This window comes from Henckelia pumila, chromosome 2 (assembly GCF_033568475.1).
Source record: "Henckelia pumila isolate YLH828 chromosome 2, ASM3356847v2, whole genome shotgun sequence".
Classification (NCBI taxonomy): domain Eukaryota; kingdom Viridiplantae; phylum Streptophyta; class Magnoliopsida; order Lamiales; family Gesneriaceae; genus Henckelia; species Henckelia pumila.
In genome coordinates this window covers 102,480,751-102,489,874 of record NC_133121.1, presented here as the reverse complement: position 1 = coordinate 102,489,874, position 9,124 = coordinate 102,480,751, and positions in this window count along the sequence as shown.

Here is a 9,124-nt window from a genome sequence, read left to right as displayed (position 1 = left end):
TTAATATTGATGGGTCATCTTGACATGTCACATTAAACGGCGTCATATTATTGGGCCCTTATTGGACATGAGGTAAAAACATGGGGGTTGCTTTGGAAGCAATTGGGCTCTACCTTTTGAAAATTATAGTTGGCTGATATTATTCGGGACTATAGTTTGTCAATTGGACTCCATGTTCCCATTAAGGAAACAAGTTTCCCGTTTTCACTAGAGGGTAGTGAAATCGTTAAAATAATGGGAGTGAAATTCATAAAATTAAATTTTGCCATATTTTATGTCTTAGTAAATTAATTAAACAAACACTGATTATTGTCTGTTTCTTTTCAGTATTTCATTACAATGAATTCGCGCAATCCACTATACTCAATTCTCGAACAAAACAAATTGACTGGCGCAAACTATACGGAATGGTTCCGTAAATTAAAGATTGTTCTAAACTCGGAGAAAATTTTCTACGTGTTAGAAAAGAATCCTCCAAAGGAAGCACCGGCTAATATAAGTCCGAAAGAATTGGCAAAACTTGATCAATGGTGGGACCATGATGTCAAGGCTAAATGCTATATGCAAGCTTCAATGTCTGATGAACTCCAGAGGCGATTTGAGGATGCCGTGAATGCTGCTGACATACACATGCACCTCAAGGAACTTTTTGGAGCTCAGTCAAGGTCGGAGAGGTATGCCACCGTCAAAGAGCTCATGACATGCCGCATGCGAGATGGGACTTCGGTCCGTGAGCATGGGGTACACATGATTAGGCTCATTGAAAAATTGGTAACACTCGATTTGACTTTGGAGCATGAACTAAACGCGGACTTGTTGCTTCTTTCCCTTCCTTCGTCATTTGACGGATTTGTGGTGAACTTTAATATGAACAAGATAGAGGTCACCCTTGAAGAGATGGTAAATATGCTTGTGTCTTATGAGGCTACGTTAAAGAAGGATAAACTGGTACTCTTGGTTGGCTCCTCTTCTTACTCCAAGAAGGGGCCAAGTGGAAAGGGTAAGAAACGTTCTGCTCCACCCAAGAAAATTGTACCACAAAAGAAGGCCAAGACAAAAGCTTCAAACGTGAACATATCTGGAGATGTTTGCCATCACTGCAAGAAACCCGGTCATTGGAAATGTAACTGCAAGGAATACCTCGAGCAGTTGCGAACTGCAAAGGGTATGTTTTACATTGAAATAAATGTTTCACTTAATACTACTTCTTGGGTATTGGATACCGGATGTGGATCTCACATTTGCAATGATTTGCAGGTGATGACAAGAAGTCGTAAGCTTAGGATGGGTGAGACCCAGCTGAGGCTTGGAAATGGTTCCAGAGTTAAAGCCAAAGCAGTGGGAGACGTTTATTTAGTTTTGCAGAACAATTTTAAGTTATTTTTGAAAGATGTTTTATTTGTGCCAGATTTATTTGAAAACATTATTTCTGTTACTATGCTTGATAGAGATGGTTTTTCTTGTAATTTTGTGAATGAGATTTGCAATATTTACAAGAATGAATGTTTGATTGGAAATAGACAACTTGAAAACGATCTATATAACTTAAAATTAAAATACGTTCCAATTAATTATGTTGATAAACCGGTAACAACAAATAAAAGGAAAAACGATAGTCAAAACCCGGCAAACCTTTGGCATGCTAGGCTAGGTCATATTTCCTCAAGGAGGATGAACAAGCTAGTGGGAGAGGGCATGTTTGATATGTCTGATATTAACTCTCTACCTACTTGTGAGTCCTGCCTAAAAGGAAAAATGACTAAATCTCCTTTCAAAGGGAAACCTGAGCGTAGTCAAAACCTGTTGGATTTGATCCATACAGATGTCTGTGGACCATTTAGTATCGATACTAAATTTGGACACACCTACTTCATTACCTTTACTGATGATTATTCGAGGTATGGATATTTATATTTAATGAAATATAAGTCTGAATCATTTGAAAAGTTCAAAGAATTCAAGGCTGAAGTAGAAAACAAACAAGGTAGAAGTATTAAAGCACTTCGATCGGATCGAGGTGGAGAATACTTAAGTACCGAGTTTTTGAGCTATCTAAAAGAGAATGGGATTCTCTCTCAGTGGACTCCTCCTATGACACCTCAGCTGAATGGTGTCTCGGAGCGTCGCAATCGAACTTTGTTGGACATGGTTTGATCTATGATGAGCTTCACTGAGCTCCCACCTTCGTTTTGGGGCTATGCGTTTGAAACGGCGGTATTGTTGTTGAACAATGTTCACACTAAAGCAGTAGATAAAACTCCATACGAGTTATGGAATGGCAAAGCTCCTAAGTATTCGTACTTAAGGATTTGGGGATGTCCTGCTTACGTGAAGCAGACAGTGGAAGATAAGTTGGATAGTCGATTCACCTTATGTTATTTTGTAGGATATCCGAAGAATTCAATCGGATATTATTCTATCATCCTTATGAGACAAAAGTGTTTGTTTCGAGGAATGCCACCTTCATGGAGAAGGAGTTCTTATTAGATAAGAAAGGCAAGATGATGAAACTCGAAGAAATTCGAGAAGAACCCGAGATACAAAATAACGACCACACACCTCAAGAACCTTCAACGGACACGCCTATATCTAGGAGATCCGAGAGGACTTCTAGACCTCCTATTCGATATGGTCTTCTTCTTGAAGGGGATCAAAGTGAACCCGACATTGGATGTGATCCAAGAAACTTCAAGGAATCAATTTCTGATGCGGATTCTAATTTATGGCTTGAAGCTATGCAGTCGGAAATAGACTCGATGCATACAAACCAAGTTTGGTCTTTAGTAGATCCTTCCGATGGAATTGTTTCAATAGGATGTAAATGGATCTACAAGAGAAAACTTGGGCCTGATGGTAAGGTACTTACCTACAAGGCACGATTGGTAGCAAAAGGTTATACTCAAAGACAAGGAGTTGACTATGATGAAACCTTTTCACCAGTCGCAATGTTCAAGTCCATAAGAATCCTTATTGCCATAGCAGCATGATATGACTATGATATGGCAAATGGATGTGAAGACTGCATTTCTTAATGAAAACATTAAGGAAGAAATCTATATGATGCAGCCCGAGGGATTCACATCCATGGGAAGCGAGCATAAGGTATGCAAGCTTCAGAGATCAATTTATGGTCTCAAACAAGCATCAAGAAGTTGGAACCAAAAATTTGATGAAACAATAAAGGACTTTGGTTTCATCAAAAACCCGGAGGAACCGTGCGTGTACAAGAAAGTAGTTAAGGATGCGGTGACGTTCTTAGTGCTTTATGTTGATGACATCCTACTCATTGGGAATGATGTAGGGATGTTGCAGTCAACAAAGATATGGTTATCAGGTAGATTCTCGATGAAGGATTTGGGTGAGGCATCCTATATTCTAGGGATACAGATCTATAGAGATAGATCTAAGAGAATGATAGGACTCACTCAAGCAACCTACATCGACACCATATTGAAAAGGTTTTCTATGGATGAGTCCAAGAGAGGACATCTACCTATGTGTCATGGAGTTTTTCTATCCAAGTCTATGTGTCCCAAGACTGACGAAGAGACAGAGAAAATGACACACATACCATATGCGTCAGCCATAGGTAGTATTATGTATGTGATGATAACTACCAGACCGGATGTAGCCTTTGCTCTGAGTGTCACGAGCAGATATCAGGCCAACCCCAGTCAGATGCATTGGAAAGCCGTGAAGGATATTCTTAAGTACTTGAGAAGGACTAAGAATATATTCATGGTTTATGGAGGAAGAGAATTGAAATTGGAAGACTATACCGACTCTAGCTTCCAAAGCGACGTGGATGACTCGAAGTCAACCTCTGGATTTGTATTCATGCTCAATGACGGTGCTGTCTCTTGGAAGAGTTCCAAGCAAGACACCACAGCGGATTCCACCACTGAGGCAGAATACATTGCAGCATCAGCTGCTGCTAAAGAGGCCGTTTGGATGAGGAATTTCGTCCAAGAGTTGGGCGTAATTCCTGAAGCTGTTGGTCCAGTTCCGGTATACTATGACAACACTGGTGCCGTTGCTCAGGCAAAGGAACCAAGGTCTCATCAAAGATCCAAACACGTACTGAGGAAATACCACATCATCTGGGAGATTGTGGAAAGAGGAGACATCACTGTCGAGAGAGTGGCCTCTACAGACAATATCGTTGATCCACTTACTAAGCCCTTGCCAGGACCATTGTTTGACAAACATCGCGAAGCAATGGGATTGCGTAGTGTGACTAGTTGGCTTTAGGGCAAGTGGGAGATTGAAAGAGTGGGTGCCCGGTTAGCCAACTTGTGGCTAAGGGCTTTTGTGACTCTATGTATAAACAATCTTTGTTTAATATAATTTACATTCATTAATGGCATTTTCTTTGTCTTTTTTCATATTGTTATATTGTGATATACTATTGATGTTTTGATAAAGACCTTGAATATACTATAGTGTAAGTAAGATGAGATAGTGAATAAAGAGAGATCACTATTATGAAACACATCTTATAGTCACTGTATATTCTAAACAGTTCATAGTCAATTGAGCCGTCCGCTAATAAGGATAAGGATAGCTCGAGATTGAGACTAGCATTTGTGATGTCAAGTACTACGTTTCATTGGTAATGGACATTGAGATGTTCAAAGCATGCAAATGGATATTCATATGATGAATGATCGAAATATCCTATTCGGGCTTTCCAAGTGGTAATCACTTATCGAGTGGATAAAGTCCGCGGTTTTGGTTGTACACCATTAGTCCTTACTACTTGAAACATCATTGAGACTCTATATGCTAGTACTATACTTTGACTCGTTTACCGACTCTATTGGGGTCAACAGGTGTCGGGATTGGGTACAGTTACGACACATATAGGAGTCGATGCTTTGTTGTCAAGGATTCACCACATACTTGCGAGTGTGGATATCCTATGCGATCTGAGGAGATATTAGTGTGACGAATCTCTGGCCAGAGTACATGATGTGTTTTAGGTTACTCGGTTTTCCTAATAATACATGCGATGCCACTATTTGATCTCCAAGATGTAATGCATAGTTGTCGAATCTCGAACGACTCTCGATGCACCAATGGTTGTTGATTCGATCGGGATATATGGATGAAGGGACCGTACTGTACGCTAACCAAAATCTACTGGTTCTTGCAGGCACTATCAGTGATACCTAGGGAATCATGGGGCGATGTTGCTAGACGCTCTTACCATGATTCGTTGGGCAAGTCGGAAATTGTTGTTCCGAGTCACAAGGAGTTGTGAGCCCACGGCTAGCTGTATCCCTGAACCATTGAGGGTCATACAAGTAATGGATTACTAAACCCCGTTGAGATAGTTAAATTTAAAGAGTTAAATTTAATGAAAGAGAAGTTGGACTTCTTAACTAAAAGGGAGTGGAATTTCCTAAAATGACATAGGGATGGACATTTTTGAAAATCACTGAATTCGGATTCAGAAAAATTATCTTGACTTTAAAAGGTGCAGAAATGGTTTCTGTGCACATTGGTGAAATCGGTTTATCAATCGGAGTCATGATGAATTTTATATTAATTTTTATAATAACGGGCTTGGCTTGTTGGGCTTAAGTTATGGATTGTGGACCCTAAGGAGTTAGAGTCCTAATACAATCATAACTTAATCTAGTGTAGAAATTATCTATAAATAGATGAGTAGTGTTCGAAAATCATAAGAATTCATTCTAGCAATTTTCGAAAATCACTCATATTATTTCAAGGGGATTTTCGAAATCCTCTGTCTCTTTTTGAGAAAATTCAGTTTGTGATTTTTACGGAAAATTACATTCTAAATTGACAGATCAAATCTGTTTATTCTCATCGATAAACATCTGATTGATTTTTAGTGCAATCAATCAGAGGGTTTCTGTTTTCTGTTCGTGGACCTGATTCCGGAGATTGATCGTGAAACCATCGGTTCCCGGGATATATAAGAAGAGCAGATTAAATTCTGTTGGTGTCCATAATCAAGCCGTTGCTTGAAGAGGTAAAAATTTAATTGTAATTTTATTTTTACTTGCATAATTTAATCGTAAAGTTTTGATACCCATGATATGGAATCGTTCCATATGTAAAAATAAAATTTTTAAACTTCCGCTGCACCGGGTATCAATTCTTAATTGATCTGAACACGTTTTTTCCAACAGGAAGATGGTCAGAGAATATCTGCCCAGAGTGTTCAAACCAGAAGGAGCCAGAATTCGGAAAAACCTTCAGACCCCGAACGGATCGAAAAGAATTTTTCGAGACAAGCAAAGGTGGACAGGGACCACCAAAAATGCGTTTTTTCAGGGGACCACTGCAAAAGCATAAGATGCCCCGACAACAATAAAGAAGGCATGTGAGGAGGATAAAGCCAAAAGAAAAAGGACGACATGTGACTCCTCCACAAACAAACGATGCCATCAATAATGGCATAACAAGACAAGGTGAATAACGGGTGACTCATCCAGTAGCTAAAGATGCCATTAATAATGGCAGAGAAAGACAAGACAAAACAGCTGTAAGATTCCCTGAAGTTTCTCGGTGAAACGAGTGGAACCTCAGCTATAAATACAAGCGTTCAAGGAAGCTGAAGACATCGATCATTTCCTTCAGTTTTCTTACAAATAAATTGTAGTAATATTTCTCTTTCTAAGTTTGTAATAAGTTTTCTTTTTATGTATTTCAAGAACAAAGCTACTATGAGTAGCTAAACAAGTTGTCTTCTCTTCTTCAAAGGAATTGATTTATGTAATAATATTATGTCTGAATAATTTTTCTAAAGTCTCTTGTTCTTTCATGCTCATATTTTATAATTAAATTCATATACCATACGCCTTAAGGTAGAAAACGAATTAAGGCTGTGCTGGGTGTCGTTGAAGGAGCTTGTGCAGAAACCATCTGTTGCGACTGCGTGGTTGGAGTGTGAGGAGCACTTCGTAAAACTCGGCAGGTATGACCCGACGACACTATGTTCAAAGAGGTTTTTGAATTTAATTAATCTCACGGAAGCATGTTGGACCCTAATCCAGAGTATATCGGCTGGAAACCTTGCGTAACCGATAATTCTGCTTTTCCTGAACTGATTCGATAGGTAAAACAATGTCACGTACAAAGGATTAAATGCTAAACACTTTGTTAAGGCAAATTTGGGGACTACTAGGGAGTTGAAACAAAGAAATTTGAGTGTAGGGAGTTAAGAAAAAGAAATGTTTGGATTTGAAGATTTTAAAATAATTTGCCCAAAGATTAACCTCGTGCACAATTGTCAGATATTTGGTAATATAATTGTGTCGGCACATTTGCTTTCTACCTTTCACCCCCAATTTTTTTTATTTTTTTATTGAAGCTAAAAATTCACAAGTAACTAGTAAAAATCCGAATTTAAAATTTGTATTTAACAAATAATTATATGGAAATTTTTATTTCAGGAATAAAATATAAAGTGTTAGATAACTATTTCTTTTACACGAATATTGATAAAATGTCAAATTGATACATGAATTCTTGGAAATGGTTTAATTGATACATTATCAAGTTATAAAGTCAATTTTACCATTTGAATAAATTATTTTGAAGTCCAATATTTTTGTTAAATTAAAATAGATAAACATTTTATTTTTCAAAATTATTTTATTGATTACAATTACAATTATAAACATAAATTTATATTTATTTAAATTTGTATTTTCAAAAAGTGATCGTACTCACTGTATGAAAATGTACATTATAAAACTAATACAAACATAAACACACACACATATTTAGGTATATGACAATTGATAAATTATATCTTGAAAAATATTTATAAATATATAATAAAATGATGTTTTTCTCTTTATCTATATTATAATGTTATCATTTACATTAATAAAATTATAATTCATCAATAAATCAGAATGTACAGAACTAAAATATAATTTATTGTACTTATTAAAAAATATTTTAAAATAAATTTTTTTATATTTCAGTATTTCTTAAAAATACATATAAAAAATCTTGTACTTTGTTAGAAATGTTTAACCATGTACAAAATTTTTTGGCAATAATAATCGTGCAAATCGAAACTATAAGGAAAATTCACGTAATGTTGTATTATTTTTCCGACCAACATAAGCTACGATTTTTTTTTCCAAATATATGTGTGTGTGTATGTGCGTGTATTTTTGTGTGTGTATTTTCATTTAAGATATATAAATTTTATGTTGAATATTTTTTTTAGATGCATGTTATACAATTTTATTTTATAGTATAGTAAATATGAATTTATTTTTACAATTTTAATCAATAAAATAATTTAAACAACAGAATATGTATCTAGTTAAATTTAAATATAATATTAGACTTAAAAACCATTTAAGTTGAGGGTAAAATTGACTTTTGAGTTTAATCATATATCAATTAAAAATTTTCAATATTTCATGTACTAATTTGACATTTTATCAATAATTCTTGTACCAAAATAATTTTTATTAATTTTTTTTCAACCCCATCAGAATTTTCATCTGTCATCCATGCAAAGTTTTTAGGTTTAATTAATAATATAATATGTGTATATAAACTAAAATATTAACCCAAAATATATTTTCCATGAGTATTATTTATATTTTATTTGATAATGTATTCAAACAATTTGAATTAAAATATAAGGAGTAATACTAAAAGAGAAGATTCTCGTGAATATCTAAATGTCGTATTTTTCTTTTCGAACAGTAATTTTCCCCAATAATAAAACTATATATACTAGTGATTCGAAGCACGCGTTGCGTGCTTTTACAGTATTTTTTTAATAATTTTTTTTTTATTTTTGGTTTGGAAAAAAAAAACGTTCGTTTGAGAAACATGTGAGAGAGACGTAATATGAAATCAGAATTATGGAAGTTGTCAAAATGTTATTTTGTCCTTTGCCTTCAGGAAAAAAAAAAAAGGGAAGCTGTACAGAAAACTCTCAATGAACAGGGGTAAAATGAAGAAAAAATTTGGTGTCATCTTGACACACCAAAAATAGTTACGGAGCACACGCTTTGCGTGTGTAATATAATGTATTATATTAAAATTTTGTGCTCCGAAAATACATGTGTGTGAGAAGTTAGATTTTCAATTGAAGAGAAAATGGGAGAAACTGATG